Here is a 16,551-nt window from a genome sequence, read left to right as displayed (position 1 = left end):
TGAGCACTTGAAACATCAGGCTGATGTATGAGCATTTTTCTACAGGTAATAGTGAGGTTAGGAGCCCTTCTGCATAATTGAGCCCACTTGTTAGCATGATAAGAAGTCATATTGGTTTCTGTAATTTAATCAATCTAAAAGTGCTTTCTTCTCCATTATATATTATGTCATATTTATAGTTTTGTACTTCTCTTGGATTTTCTGATTGTCCTTGTAAGATCATCTCTAGTCTACTGCATTGATACTGTTATTTCTCTGCAAATAATGTATTGCCACATGCCCATTCCCTTTTTTTCCAACTTCATCTTCCAACTTCAACTTCATCCCCCAGTGTTGGTAGGAAAGTCTAATTATGTGACCCCTTTAGGCCCTACCAGAAAGGGGTAGGAAATAGGTTGGTTGTGATCAGAACTATGCTGTCCAGAGCATTAGGACTAGTCAAAGTGGACAAGATTTGGGGCACCTGAGTGGCTCAGTCAGTTAATCGTCCGACTTCAGCTCAGGTCATGATCTCATGGTCCGTGAGTTTGAGCCCCGCGTCAGGCTCTGTGCTGCCAGCTCAGAGCCTGGAGCCTGCTTCGGATTCTGTGTCTCCCTCTCTCTCTGCCCCTCCCCTGCTCATGCTCTGTCTCTCTGTCTCAAAATAAATAAAAACATTTTTTAAAAAATTAACAAAACAAAACGAAACAAAACAAAGTGGACAAGATTTGAAGGTGAAGAGTCAAATCCTCCCAGGGTAGAGGAAGACATAAGGGGCACAGTCTCACAACAGAGGTCACAATTTTTTCAGGAACTCAGTATCAGTACCAATGATGGAGTCAGTCTCTTTGCAAGCTATATTTACGATGTCATTTGAAAGTATCAGAACCTCTGTCTTTACAGACTAACCAGGGTAAATGTTAAAACCATTATCTTTTCAGGGTGCCTGGGTGGTTCAGTCGGTTAAGCATCCGACTTCAGTTCAGGTCATGATCTCACAGTCCGTGAGTTTGACCTCTGCATTGAGCTCTGTGCTGACAGCTCAGAGCCTGGAGCCTGCTTCAGATTCTGTGTCTCCCTCTCTCTCTGCCCCTCCCCTGCTCATGCTCTGTCTCTCTCTGTCTCAAAAATAAATAAAAACATTTAAAAAATTTTTTAAATCAAGCAAGAACTGCCTTAAAAAATTATCTTTTCTACCACATTATTGTGGTTTGGTCAAGTCCCTTCCCTCCTCTGGACCCAAGGCCCTGTCTATAAAATGTGGGGGCTGGATTCATCCTTTTCTAGAGCTGCTTCCAACTGACATGCTCTAATTTTTCTGTTACCTTCTATTCTGTATTAAATTCATGACATGTGACAGGCATTTTTCTAAGGATGAGACCCTTTTTCTCACTCCCTTCTCTCCTCACCCTTGTTATGAATTATGTTGGTCTTTTCTTGTTTAAAAGCTTTGGAAAAAGTGATGTGTTAGGAGGTTTATTTCACATGGCATATTTGAGAGAAAATCACATAAAGGGCTTTGTTTTGTTCCAGCAGCTGAAACAGTAAAACCACCAGAATGACATACAGCGTCATTTTGTACTGCCCTCAAGTGGTGACCCAAATGTCTTCTTGGTTGTAGTTTAAGGAATAAAGTGTTTTCAGAGGAGCCTAACGCAACTGGCTTTGATCGAATCTCTCATAAAGGATGGGCTGAGGCTCATCGTTGTTTTCGTCAGCATACAAATCTGTTCTAGTTTCTCCTATCTTTAAAGAGCTATTTTATAACCCTGACTCCCTCTCCAGTCCTATTTCTCTGCTTCCCTTCAGAGCCAAATTTTTCAAGAGTTATCAGTATACTCTTTCTAGTTCCTCATTTCCAGTTTATTTTTAAGCTTTTTACTTCAAAATAATTGCAAACTTTCAGAAGAGGTGCACTAATATTATGAAGAATTCCTATACACTCTTCACCCCAATGCACCAGAATTTAATATTTTGCCACAGTCTTTTTGTCTGTGTGTGTTTGCATATGTGTATGAATGCATGCATATATACAAATGTTTCCGGAACCATTCGAATTGTAGTATTTACCCCTAATACCCTAAATATTTGAGTGTGTATTTGCTAAGAACAAGGACATTCTCTCTCTTTTTTAATTTTTTTAAATGTTTGACTATTTTTGAGAGAAAGAGAGAGAGAGAAACAGTGTGAGTGGGAGAGGGGCAGAGAGAGGGAGACACAGAATCCGAGGCAGGCTTCAGGCTCTGAGCTGTCAGTACAGAGCCTGATGTGGGGCTAGAACTCAAGAAATGTGAGATCATGACCTGAGCCAAAGTCATGGTTGACTGAGCCAACCTGGTGCCCCAGGACATTCTCTTATGTACCTGCATTCCTCCCCCACCCCAAGTATGATGATCAAATTCAAGAAATTTAACATTGATAGAAGTCCTTATATTTAGTACATATTCAAAGTTCACTTATTGGCCTGATACTGTCCTATCTAGCAATTTTCCCTCTGATCCAGTGCCTGATCCCTAATCATGCATTACATTTAACTGTCATGACTCTTTAGTCTCCTTTAATCTAGAGCAGTTCCCCAGTCTTACATTGTTATTCATGATATTGACATTTTTGGAAAGTACATACCAATGTTTTGTAGAATTTCCTTCTATTTGGTTTTGTTTCGTGTTTAGTTATAATTCTATTTCTTTTTCTTTTTTTTTAGAGGGAGCAGGAATACTACCCAGGGGATGTTATGTCCTCAGTGCATAAGGTGAGGAAAAACATTATGTCACCTGGTCCCATTATTGTTCACCTTTGATCAGTTGGTTAAGATGGCATCTGCCAGGTATTTTCACTATAAAGTTAGCATTTTTTCCCATATAAATAAGTAATTTGGAGAGGTACTTTGAAACTGTGTAAATATCTTGTTCCTCTTCAAATTTATGCTCAAAGTTTTCAACATTCATTGCCAATTGATAGTCTCTACTCCTTCTATGTCTTCAAATGCTGATTATGCTAAAGCTTCTAAATTCATATCTTCATCCCAGACCTCTCTTCTGGGCTCCAAACTTACAACCAACTGCCTAATTGATATCTACTTGGATATTTCACTGACATCTTCAGTTTAACGTGTGTAAAATAAAACTCCTGAGCAACATCTGAATTCATTACTCTAAAGGTGGTCAAGTGGTGATTTTATCATTCCATTATTCCACCTACATTTTTAGTTGGCATTATACTGTAAGCAAGATCTTTCCCTTTTCTCCTATTTATTTGTATATTTATTATTGTCAGTATAGACTTATAGATTCTTATTTTATTTAATAGGTTATAATCTATTACTGTCATTATTCATTTTAATGTTCAACTTGTCCCAGATTTGGTCAGTGAGAGCTCCTTCTACTGGCTCCTGTATCCTTTTGACACACACCCATCTTTTTTTTTTTTTTTTTTAAGCACTTTCTTGCTTTCTGGCGTAATATAGCATCCCAGGTACATCTTTTACTTTTCCTGTCTAGTCTTGGAAATCATCCATCTCCAAAGAGCTCCCCTTTTAGTAGGCAATGGTATTTAGAAACCAAGATCTGGGCACCAGATATACTCATTGTTACTGGGGTATAATTGCTTTTAGGCCTTTTAGGTAAACAGAGCCACGAAGGAAAAATGGCAACTTAACATAGTTTAACTATTTTTAATCATGAATTCATTACTGGCACACTCTAATTCCAATTCAGCACCACAGGGTTTTTTATCCTATTCCTTATTTGCATCTCCTATTCCTTATTTTCCTGCAGTGGGAGCTCTGACTCCCAACAGCATCATTGTCTTTTTTCATTTGCTCAGTGTTGTGCTACACACAAAATAGTTTCAGAATTGTTATATCCATGTCACCTAAAAAGTCTATTAAATTGGATTCAAAATTTCTTTGTAGTTTTGTTTTGTTTTTAGACTAAAGGTATATATGCAAAGTACTGCGTTCAAAATTTATTTGGATTAAGTTTTATTTTCCTTCAGAATGTTTATATTATTTATATATAGTTAGGTTTATTTGTTTTCTATTTATATTAATTTTTAGAATCCCTTTCATTCTTGTAGATTCAAATTTCTGTTTGAATATGTTAAAGTTAACATTGTCAAATACATATGATAACATATGGAATGCTTCGCAATTTGTGTGTCATCTATATGGAGGAGTCATGCCAATTTTCTCTGTTTTGTTTTAGTTTTAGCATATGTGCTGTTCAAGTAAGAACACCTTCAATTCATTTTCAGCCTGTTTGATGTTTACTTAGCACCTTCACACACACACACACACACACACACACACTTCACTATTTTTTTATCCTTATATTATTTGACCTTTCCACACTCAACTGACCTAATTTTCTTGAAACACTCTACTCTCTTGGTTTTTGATTCCACACTCTTCTGGTTCTACTTCCTCTTCACAGGCCTCTCCTCATTCTCCTTGTTTGTTCAACTGCTCCAAAATATGTGGCTGCTCAGGACTCTTCTTGGCTCCCTTCACTTCTCTCTGTATATTGTTTTCCTAGATAATCTCAACTACTTCTGTATCTTTGAATGATAATACTAGGAAGGGAATCTTTGAATGCTGATTATGTCAATGACTTCTAAATTCATGTCTTCGTCCCATACCTCTCTTCTGGGCTCCAAACTTACAACCAACTACTTCATTGACATCTACATGGATCTCACTGACATCTGAAGCTTAACATGTCTAAAACAGAACTCCTAACTTCCCTGCCAAACCTGCTTCCTCCAAGCTCCTCCCTCTCGGTAAATGTCACCTCCCTCCACCTGGTTGCTCTAGCTAGAAACCACTACTACCACTTTGCGCATCATCTCTTACCTAGGTGACCCATCAGCCTCATAACTGGCTTCTCTTTTATCCCTCACACATTCATTCTCTATACAGTAGCTACCATGATATTTTTGAAAACAAGATAATAATACAAGCTTACATTTGTTGGGTGTTTACTATGTGCCAGGAACTGCTGTAAGCACTTTGTATATATATTACCTTCACAATGGCTCTATGAGGTAAAACCTATCTCAGTTTTATAGAAAAGGAAATTGGGGCACAGAGAGTTTAACTAATTTGCCCAAGGTCACACAGCTGGTATATGGTGGAGTTTAGGTTTGAACCCAGAGTGACTCTTTAGCCTTCAAGTTTATGTACACATGCTACTGGATCATATCACCCAGACTCAAATACTTTCATGGCTTCTCACTGGGGCTCACTGGAACTAGATTCCGAACTCCATACTTAGGCCTGCTGGGTCCTGTGATGTGCCTCCTGCTTACCCCTTCAAATTTATCTCATGCTGTTCCCTTTCCTTGACTTTCCTTCAGCCACATGGCTTGTTTTGTTTTCTGTTTGTCAGTTTCCTTGAACATGATAAGCCATTTCCTGCCAGTCGACATTATTTATCCTCCACTTCAAACACTCTTCTCCTTGGCTTCTTCTCATTCTTCAGGTATCACTTTAATGATATGTGATTCCCTTACCATGCTTCTTAAGTGGCTCCCTTGCTGGTATGTTCTATCTCAGTTTCATATTTGTTTTCTTTTTAGCCCTTAAAACAATTTGTAATTATTTGTTTACTTGTTTTGTCTCTCTTCCCCACTAAAATTAAGTGATATAAAGACAGAGGCTGTGTCCTAGTCACTTTTGTGTATTCTGAGCCTAACACAGTGCCTTGTTCATAGAAGGAACCCTAGAAATATTTGTTGAATAAACATATGTTATCATTTTCTACTTTATAGCTTCCATTTACTCATAATTTCTGCCTCCTCATCACTTTGGTTTGTCACAGCCTAGAGTCTGTCTCCTCTCTCATATACCCCTACTCAACCTCATGGCCTCTCTTTTTGCATCCTTTTAGTCATAGTTTTAGTGCTACTAATTGCCTCAATCACATCATGTTTCCCAATTTAAATTTCTGAAAGAGAAATATTTATTTGTCCAACTCATTTTTTAGGAGACAGACATTTGTAGGTCATTGGCAAGCTCATGAGTTGCTTGCCTTTGGGTCAGATTCCTAGTCCTGGTCCAAACAGTTGTGTGGGGCAGGGTGTGTGTGTGTGTGTGTGGGCGGGGATATTCTGCACAGCACTGCCTTTCCGATCAGGCACAATGATTGATATTTGAGCACAAGTGGCAGCCACAGCAGCAGCAGTGGCAAATAGTTAATCAGGCCTCACTTAAGGGTCAGGTTCTCCAACAGTCGCTCTCTAGGAGGCAGGTCTCAGGTTATCTTGAGTCCTGTGTACTCTCCCTCTGAAAATAGTAAACACAAATTGAAAGCCCTCACATTTACACAGCATTTCTAAAACTAAAAAAGAGTATCTGCATCCATCTGTATTTGTTAGTCTAGCAACCCTGTGAGGCCAAGAATATTGTCTCCACTTTATAAATAAGGAAACTGAGGCTCAATTTCCTTGCCCAAAGTCAGACACATACTAAATAAGAGCCAGCATCAAATCCCAGGTCTCTAAACTCCCATGATGGGCTCCTTTCACTGTATCTAAAGAAACTGGATGATGATTGAAGTTTCCTCTAAAATAGCACCATAGGTGGCTCCATGGGCTGTGGGTTCCCAATATACTTATCAAGTACCTAAGGGTTTACAAAGCACCTACCATGTACCAGGCACTCTGCTTTACAAATACTATCTCAGTTCAACCTCATAATACTTGGGTGAGGTAGATATTCTAATCCCCACTGAGGAAATGGAGATTTAACAGATTAGATTACTGTTCCAAGTTCAAGATCTAGTATATGGCATGGCTGGGATTCTAATTTAGATCTTTCTGACTCCAAAGCCCATCTTCCTTACATTACACTAGACTGTATCCCTTCTTCTTCCCAACTGTGTTGCCTTGGTCAAGTTACTTAATTTATGTGACCTTGTATTTCCTTATCAGTAAAATGGGGATATGAGTACCTAATTCATGGGATTATCATAGGTTTATGAGCAAACATGTGGTAAAATAGCCTATTCCAGTAAATATAGCAGGTACATACTTTCAGTTTTGTGTGAATCTAAATCTACACGTGTGAAAAAATATATAATTATCAACTTTAGTTGCCCGTAATGATCAGGATCTCTTGTGAGATTCTATTCTGTCGGCAAATATTCCTGATTCAAATTCTGAAGACATAGGGCCTTGACAACAGTTATTCTCTAAGAAAACAGAGCAAGTCAATGTACTTCAGAGATGAGAAAGAACCTACACTCAGCCTAGCCATAATATAGCAGAATGGAAATTAATAAGTGCTCAATAAAGAGATCTGAGTATGTGTCTCAGAAGCTTAAGAATTTCTTTAAGGCCAGGGCATTTAACATATAGTCTCATTTAATCCCACCACAACTTTAAGAGATAGGTGTTCTTGTGACCTCCATTTTTCAGGCGCAGAGAGTTTAAGTGATCTGCCTAAAGTCACACATCTAAATTGAGGTAGACAAGGAACTGGAGCCCAGTTTGGCACTATTGCACTGAACTTTCAGCTGTGTGCAGTCTGGCAAGTCTACTAACAAGTTAACCTGCTCTGCACCTTCAGGGCTCTTTGGATGGAAACTTACTCTCAGGTCAAACACCCTTCTAACATCTTGCCCACTCATTGTTCTCAGGAAAGAAAAATCAGTTCCACAAGCATCGGCACAATTTAGGGAGAATGCTGGCTAGAATGGCACTTCCCCATATAATAGTACAGATAAATACCATCAATAAATACAGACAAACAATACAAATACATACAGATAAGTAATACCATGTGAGAAATGCAAGAGCAAGAATAATAACTAATCTTTGTACAGTACTTTATAATTTATAAGAGATATGATACCCAATTCTCCACATATCGCCCCTTTGAGATAGGTATTATCATTGCCATTTCACAGATGAAGAAACTGAGGCTTAAGAAGTTGATTTAGTATGAAGAAGTGGACATATACTGTTTTGTGTTTTCCCAGACTCCATTCTTCCTTTTGGTAATGACACCCCGCGTTTCCTTTAGAGATCAAGTACCTTCCATCACAGCAACGTGATTAGATCAATGTGAACACATGACACATCAGATCTTTGGATGTCAAGCTTGGAACTTTTGTTTAGGCTTTTATTCAAGCCATTAAGAGAGAGGAACTCTCTCTGGAGACTGAAGTTAGTGGCCACTACCACAGTAAATACAATGTTATGTATAAATTTTAAACCTGCCAAAGAAAATTCAGTCTAGCCAGTGGAAAGTAGAAATGGAAATTTACGATAAAAAGGAATGTACAGTAAATGGATGGTGGGACTAAATCTTAGTATATAGTAATTACATTAAATGCAAATAAGTTAACCTCACCAATTGGATTTTTAAAAATTACATCCAATAATAAATTGGCTGTAAGAGACACACTTAAAACATGAAAAGATAGGGGATGCCTGAGTGACTCAGTAGGTTAAGTGTTCGATTCTTGATCTTGGTTCAGGTCAAGATCCCACAGTTCATGAGTTAGAGCCCCACGTTGATCTCCACACTGACAGTGCAGAGCCTACTTGGGATTCTCTCTCTCCCTCTCTCTCTCTGCCCCTCCCCTGCTTGCTTTCTCTCTCTCTCTTTTAAAATAAATAAACACTAAAAAAGGAAAAAATATAAAAATATATGAAGATTAAAAATAAAAAGATGAAAAGACATACACTAGGCAAATATGAACTGGGTTGTGATCTTAATTCTGTCAAAAAGAAATTTTAGTATCAAAAGGTAAAAAGTGATAAAAAGTAATTATATATTCATTAAAGAAACAATAAGCAAACCCATAGGTGCACTTAATTACAGAGTATTAAAATACACAGAACCGCAGAGAGAAATAGATGCATAATTATAGCTGCAGATTTTAATATCTCCCTCTCAGAAACTGGTCTGTCAAGGCTGGAATACTATAATTACCATATTTTGACAATTCTACACCTTATACAAAGTTAGACTCTGGGAGAATTAAAGACATAATAAATATTTAAAAATATATTTTTAAAATAGGAAACATAGTTTGTGAGAAGAGAAAGGCGAAACTTCAAAATCACAGACTATGACACAATAATGTTGATGAATAATCAGGATTCCCATTCAACAAAAAACTGTGGACAAAGTAACTAGATGAGAAAATGGGAGAAGATATTTGAAATACTTAGGATACAAAACTCTTGCAAATAAAGAAGACAGCAACCTCTAGAGAAAAATAAGCAAAAGATATGAACAGAGAAGAAACCTACAAATCAAAAAGCATGTGAAGAGATGCTTAAAAAAATCAGAGAAATGTTAACTAAAACAGCAATGTGCTATGGTTTTATATCAATTAAACTATAAAAATCAGAATGTTTGTTGCCTGCTGGTGGCTGGAAGGAACCCTTATGCATGGTGGCGGGAGTATGGACTGCTATAGCCACTGTGGAAAGGAATTTGACATAAGTTAAGAGAATTATGAACTCACATACTCTATGAGCCCATAGCCACTCCTGGGATATATCTCAAAGAAATTCTTATGCGGACACACAAAGGATTAAAATGTTAATTGCAGTATTATTTATGAAGGCAAGGACTTAAAGACTACCTGTTTGGTGGTCTATCACCGGAGACTAGATAGCTAAAATGTAGTAAATTTTATATCGTGAAGTTACATAGCAGTCAGAAGCAATGCATTAGATGTATACACAGCAACATGAATGCATTTTAAAAACAGTGCTCAGTAAAAAATCTGAAGAAACACAATGAGATTTAAATACTGTACCATTTGCATAAATTAAAATACATCTATAGAAAATAAAAATTCACATTTCATATGAACATATACAAATGAAAAGATATACACCAAATAGAACACAGTTGCCTTTGTGGGGTCCAAGGAAAGGGATAAAAGAGAAAAAATAAATAACAAATAAGACTTAAATGTATAAACACTGGGGCACCTGGGTGGCTCAGTTGGTTAAGCATCTGACTCTTGATTTAGACTCAGGTGCTGATATCGCTGTTGCGAGATCAAGCCCCATTTTAGGCTCAGCACTAGGCATGGAGCCTGCTTAGGATTCTCTCTCTCTCTCTCTCTCTCTCTCTCTCTGTTCCTCCCCCCACTCATGCATGCTTGCTCATGCTCTTTCTCTCTCTCTCTCTCTCTCTCAAAGTAAATAAATAAACATTTTTTAAAAGTATTATCAGTGATCTAAGATGATAAAATGCCATGTACTGAGGAGAGTGATTAACTAAAACCTCTACACCTCCAGTCAAACCAGCCAATCAACAAATGAACATAAAACTGGAAGAAAAGACAGTAAGTATTGTATAGTTGCCCCTGGATTTGGGGATAATGAGAAATTTTTACATTCTACTTAATACATTTGTAGAATCAAAATTTTTTACATTGAACACCTGTTACTTTCTAAAATAAAATATATAAGATTTTTATATAATATAATATATTATATAAATTATATAATATAATTATAATATATTATATGTTATATAAAGCATATAATATATTATATTATAATATTATATAATTTATGTAACATATAATATAATTATAAATTATATAATAAAATAAAATAAAATATGTAAGATTTTTAAAGTTTATTAAATTTGAGAGAGAGAGAGCACCAGCAGGGGAGGGGCAGAGAGATTGAGAAAGAGACAGAGACAGAGAGAATCCTAAGCAGGCTCTGCACTTTCAGCACAGATCCCAACATGGGGCTGGATCCCAGGAACAATAAGATCATGACCTGAGCCAAAATCAAGAGTTGGACGCTTAACTGACCAGAATTTAAAAAAAAAACAAAACAAACTTCATCTGGAGATTTAGGTTTCAGTGGTAGAATGGTAGTATTCAAAAGACAAGACCTGAAAGGAAATACAAAAAATTTCAAAGTCTGTGCAGAATGAGTGGAACTATGCATGCATTTTTCTCTTGTTAAATTACCTTAGTTTTTTAAATAATGCTACAATCTATCAAAATAAAGACAAGGAAATTTAACAAAGGTAAAAGCAACAGCTTAAAATTTTTATGTAGACTTTAATGTTTATTTATTTTTGAAGGAGAGAGAGAGACAGAGTGTAAGTGGGGGAGGGGCGGAGAGAGAGGGAGACACAGAATCTGAAGCAGGCTCCAGGCTCCCAACTGTCAGCACAGACCCCGACGCGGGGCTTGAACTCACAAACCGCGAGATCATGACCTGAGCTGAAGTTGGACGCTCAACTGACTGAGCCACCCAGGTGCCCATATATATACTTTAAAGTAAGCTCTGAGCCCAAAGTGGAGCTAGGCTTGATTGACCTCACAACCCCGAGATCAAGAGTTGTATGCCCCAAAGTAGCAGCTTTAAAAAACCTTTGAATAGATCCTTATTATTCTCTCCCCCCACCCAAATTTTGCATGAAAATCAGTATCTTTATCTGGTGATATTTGAAAATACATATCAATTGGTAGAGCATATGCCTAACTAATTAGAACAGATATTGGCAGTAGATGAGATGCTCTCATCAGACTGGAATGCCTAAAATATAGATTACCCACAAGCCAGTCCTCTAGCCCTAACACAGTGTTCAGACACAGGCATCTAAAGCCTTGCCCTTTTTCACAATGGGAAGACTCTTATGTTATAGAAAGAGGTATAAAAATGAGGGATGCCCAAAAAAGCCACTCTATAAAATGCCACTTTGGCATAAAGATTATTTTGAGTGAAAAGCACTTGAAAAACAGCAGATAAAATAGGGACACTCTGATCTCTTTTCTTCCTGAAAACAGGAGATAGAACTCCTGTGTGAGAGCTGCCCTTGAGCTGCTAGGAGAAAAGAAACACTCTTATGAAGGACAGAAAGTTGAGATTAAGAGGATTCTGTACAAACAGACTTTGTTAAAATAATTCTTATCTTCCTATAGCCTCCCTGAACATTTTAGTTGTTTTTCCACAATTGCCTCTCTTTGTTCAACCTATTATAAAAGCATTTAAGCTTTGCCCCTTCTTTGGGTCTTCATTTCCTTATGAGGGCTCCTGTGTCCCATAAAAGTTTATATTAAATAAATTTGTATGCTTTTCTCCTGTTAATCTGTATTATGTCAATTAAATGTTCAGGCCCAGTCAAAGATCCTAGAGGGTAGAGGCAAAGTTTTGCCTCCTCTACTAAGTCCAGTTTCCCAAGCCAGAATGTTCCAAAGATTGTAAGGCTCAGAAACTACACTAGGCACCAACCTATAACAAAAAAGGAGATGGAATACTTGCTACTTCTTCCTGACTCACCACCCAACTCCTGTTATCTAGGTGCCCTAATCTTTGACCCTGAAATTTGGTCCACACATCTCCTTCTCCATCAGACAGACTCTTACACATTCTTGAAGATCTGGCTCAAAAGTCACTTCCTTCATGAAATCTTCCCTGAAAATACCAGCCAGAGTTTTGTTCAGTCTTTCAACTAATATTTATTAAGTACCTATGGTGTTCCAGACCCATATTATATTTGTATCCCTGTGCTATCATATGACAGCTGTGCCTGGCCTGACTCCCCAGCTAGACTGGGATTAGTCCTTGGTATACTTCTAGTAAAACAAAGGCAGGAAGGAGTCAGCATTTAATCCTCACAGCTAAGTCTTCAGTAGGTCCCGTTATTAACCCTGTCTCACAAATGTGAAAAATGAGGCATAGGAAAGTTAGATCACTTGCCCAAGATAATACAGCTGATAAGTAAACAGAGCCATGAATCAAGCACAGTGACCTCAAACAACTGGCAAACACACTAACTGTATCACTTCTGAAAATGAAAAGGCTGTCACACTGAACTCAATTGCTTGTCTGTATGTTTGTTTTTTGGGAAATTTTTGAAAAGAGGAAGATGACTTTTCGTTTATCTTAAAATGGTATTTATTCTGTATCTGCTATCTGTATTATCTGTATTCAATATAATGTAGATCCACTCATTCAATCAACAGCCTAGTACAATGAAAGGATAAGCTTTGGAATCAGACAAACTTGAGTTCAGATACTGGTCCTGTCCCTTACCAGCAGCTTGACCCTAAGCAAATGACTTGCCTGTTCTAAGCAGTTTCTGCATCTGTAAAACGAAGCTAATAATGGTATCCTCTACAATTGCTGCCATGAGGATTGAATAAGCACACTGAAGGAACTCCTCAAATTTATGGGAAGTGCTTTGCAATCTGTAAAGAGCTATGTGAATGCCCATGATAATGTTGTTATGAGCAGGTGGTAAGAAGAGATAAGTGTAAGACTAGCAAACCTGAAAATGAGTAACAATTATTTAAAAATTAGGGCACAAAACAACAGAGAAGCAAAAGGACTTTCACAAAGTACCTTCTTTATGTTAAGAGGAAGTCTGATTTTGTTTTTAAGTGCTTGCTACATCTGTAAGAAGAAGACAACATCACCCACAGGTATAACCATCAGAACGACTCAGTAAATATTAAGTAATACAGATATTCATTTATTTTATTATTTTAGAGAAAGAGAGAGCATGTGAGCAGGGGAGAGGGACAGAGGGAGACAGAGAGAGAGAATCCCAAGCAGTCTCCACGCTCAGTGTGGAGCCTGATGTAGGGCTCTATCCCACGACCCTGGGATCATGACCTAAGCCGAAATCTAGAGGAAGATGCTCAACCAACTGAGCCACTCAGGTGCCCCAAGTAATACAGATATTTAAACAAAATAAAATTCCCTGGAAGTACTAAGATAAATTGAAAGTGAAGATCAAGTTTATACAGAAGTTTATTTACCAACAATTAATTTCATAAACACCATGATAATGATAGTAGGAATAGTGATTATTTGTTGACTATATATTTATATCAGGCACTGTACACACATGACTATTTAATCCCTGCAACAACTTCATGAAATAGGAATTCTCACTCCCTTTCCAGTGACAAGGAAATAGGAGCCCCAAGAGGCTGATGTGAATTTCCTTAGGTCATATAGAGCAAAGGAGGTAGAGTAGAAAAACAAATCCAAAGTCTGATCAAAAAGAGCAAGTAGGGGTGCCTGGGTGGCTCAGTTGGTTGAGTGTATGACTCTTGGTTTTGGCTCAGGTCATGATCCCAGTGCCATGGGCTTGAGCCCCACATCAGGCTCCATGCTGAGTGTGGAACCGGCTTAAGTTTCTCTTCCTCTCCCTCTGCCCCTCTCCCCACTTGCTCTCTTTCTCTCTCTCTCTAAAATACAAAATAAAAAAAATTAAATTAGGGGCGCCTGGGTGGCTCAGTTGGTTAAGTGTCTGACTTCAGCTCAGGTCATGATATCACGGTTGGTGGGTTCGAGCCCCATGTCAGGCTCTGTGCTTTTGATTCTGTGTCTCCCTCTCTCTCTGCCCCTCCCCCACTCATGCTCTGTCTCTGTCTCTGACTCTCTCTCTCAAAAATAAACATTAAAAATTTGTTAAAGCAAATTAAATTAATAACATTTTTTTTTTACAGTTGATCTTAGCCAAAAGGCCGAGAAGCGATTTATAACATTTTTTTTTTAAAAAAGAGCAAGTAATTTTGCTCTCCAGATTTGGCCAACCTCATGAACATTTCTCCTTCTAAGCAACATCATTTGCCTCTGAATGTAAGGTGTTTTGTTTTTGTTTTTGTTTTTGTTTTTACCAGATTACAGTTCATCCTTCTGGTCAACACAGACTTCTTCATTTTTACCCAGAAACACACTTTCAGCATCATCTTCCTTCCGCTGCCTGTCATTTCCTGGGTCCTTGGCAGAATCCTCTTCACTTCCCTCTTCTTCAACTCCCCAGATGTCATCTTCCCATTCCCTCTCCTTTTCTTTTTTCTTCTTGACTTCTCCTTCCTGTTTTATTTTTTTCCATCTCTTCATACAGTTTTATCCATTGCTTCTCTTTGTCCTATTTAGAATATGGAATTTCAAAATAATTTACAGATAGTATAAACAAAGTTAACCCACTTTAGAAATGTCTGGTGTCTTCCCAAACTCTTAAAGATTTCTGGGATGGTGTTTGTTTACATACAAATTTTCAGTCTGTGTGTGTGGTGGAGAGAACTCTGTGTATGTGTGTAATTTGTTCATAAGTAAAATTGGTTCAGATTCAGCAATCATGTACTGAATGCCTACAGCATTGCTAAGAATAGTGCTAGACAATTTATACACATTATTTCTATTCCTCACAACAATGTATGAGGTAAATGTTACTAGTTCCACTTTCTAGATGAAGGATCTAAGGTTCGGGCTGATTAAATGCCTTGCCCAAGCTGTATAGTTAGTGAGTGGTAGAACCAGAATTAGAAATCCAGGCTTTCTGCATCTGAGTCTTGTCCTGTCTCTGCTATTTCCAGTGACACAATCTTAGGGAACTCTTTGAATTTGCTTTGACCTGTGATCAGTACAAACTTGTATGAAGTCAGAAATGAGACTCCTTCTATGTTCTCCAATGTGTTCATCTAGGTCCCAGAATTTGATCCCTAAAGCCAATTTCATAGATTTTCCTACTCAGAAGTTCACTAAGGAAGGGACACAGTCCACATTCCTCCAGATGCTTTAGATGAGCATCTGGGCCAAGTGGTCTTTTACCCAGTTTTGGGGGATAAGGCTAGACTGAGAACCTGCATGCCCAGTAGGTGGTGATCTTCTAGAATCCTTTTGTGAGGAAGTGCTTGGCATCTCGTTTGTGTTTCCCACATTATTAGACGCAAAAACATTCTCTTTCATTCAGGCCTTCATTTTCTTATGTCTGGAAAGCAGTGGCTACAGTTTAGGTCTCTATTTCTCCCCTTCCCTCTCATGGCTCTACTCATTCATCAGCTTCCACCCTCCTTTCTTTACCAAAACTGCTCTTGCCAAAGGTAACCAGAGACCTCCAATTCCACCAGTTTCTCAACTCCACTTGAACCTACAACAATCCATTGAGCCTATCTATTTTTTATTTGACCTCAACCAACTCATGTCCTCCCTTTTCTCCTTTCTTTATTTTTGTGTGATTGCTCTCTTGCAAACATCCTCAATTCCCTTGCCCTCCCTTAGGTAGGCAAACCCTCAACTCTGGTTAAATCCAACTCTACATGCCTGCATCAAAGCAGAGAAAATAGCTAGAGAAAACAATAAAACCAAACCACTTGTTCTCATTTTAAACTCATTATGACTAAACTCAGGCGAGCCCTTAGTGCTAGTGAGTGAGCCCACTGTATTCTGTGGTTGATTCACTTTCCTTCTACTTGGATAACTATTTCTCACCTTCTTTTCCTCCTCAAACCTCCAATATATCTTTCCCAATCTCAAGTTAAGTTGTTGGCCTTACTTCCTATTTCACAATCAGAAGAAACTTTCCACGTATTCTGTGACAGCCATGGAGTTATGCCACTTGGATTTCCCTTGAAGAAGAGCCTGTCAGTCATTTGTGAGGAGTGCAGTGAGCTGCTGGCATGTGGCAGTAGCACCTGGGGGTCCACTGCCGCATTTGAACCCAAGACATTCTGTTTCAAAGCAGCCCCTAGCCAGTGGTTGAGCATGGAGGGGGTGCTGGGGTCTGGCCATTTCTAACAGAGTACTCCTCTATAGGCAGTCTTTCTACTGGAGCCCTGT

At 38.2% G+C, this 16,551-nt stretch overlaps 1 non-coding gene across 1 annotated transcript; it reads right to left on the bottom strand.

Annotated features, from left to right (window-relative positions):
* Window positions 1–4,108: 4,108 nt before the first annotated feature.
* On the bottom strand, window positions 4,109–4,216 carry LOC132674039 (U6 spliceosomal RNA). Its single transcript, XR_009608362.1, has one exon. It is a non-coding gene; the product is annotated as a U6 spliceosomal RNA (small nuclear RNA).
* Window positions 4,217–16,551: the final 12,335 nt, after the last annotated feature.

Source organism: Panthera onca, chromosome C1 (genome assembly GCF_046562875.1).
Source record: "Panthera onca isolate mPanOnc1 chromosome C1, mPanOnc1 haplotype 2, whole genome shotgun sequence".
NCBI classification, from domain to species: domain Eukaryota; kingdom Metazoa; phylum Chordata; class Mammalia; order Carnivora; family Felidae; genus Panthera; species Panthera onca.
Note: the sequence above shows the minus strand (reverse complement) of the source record. Positions and strands in the feature narration are given on the sequence as shown.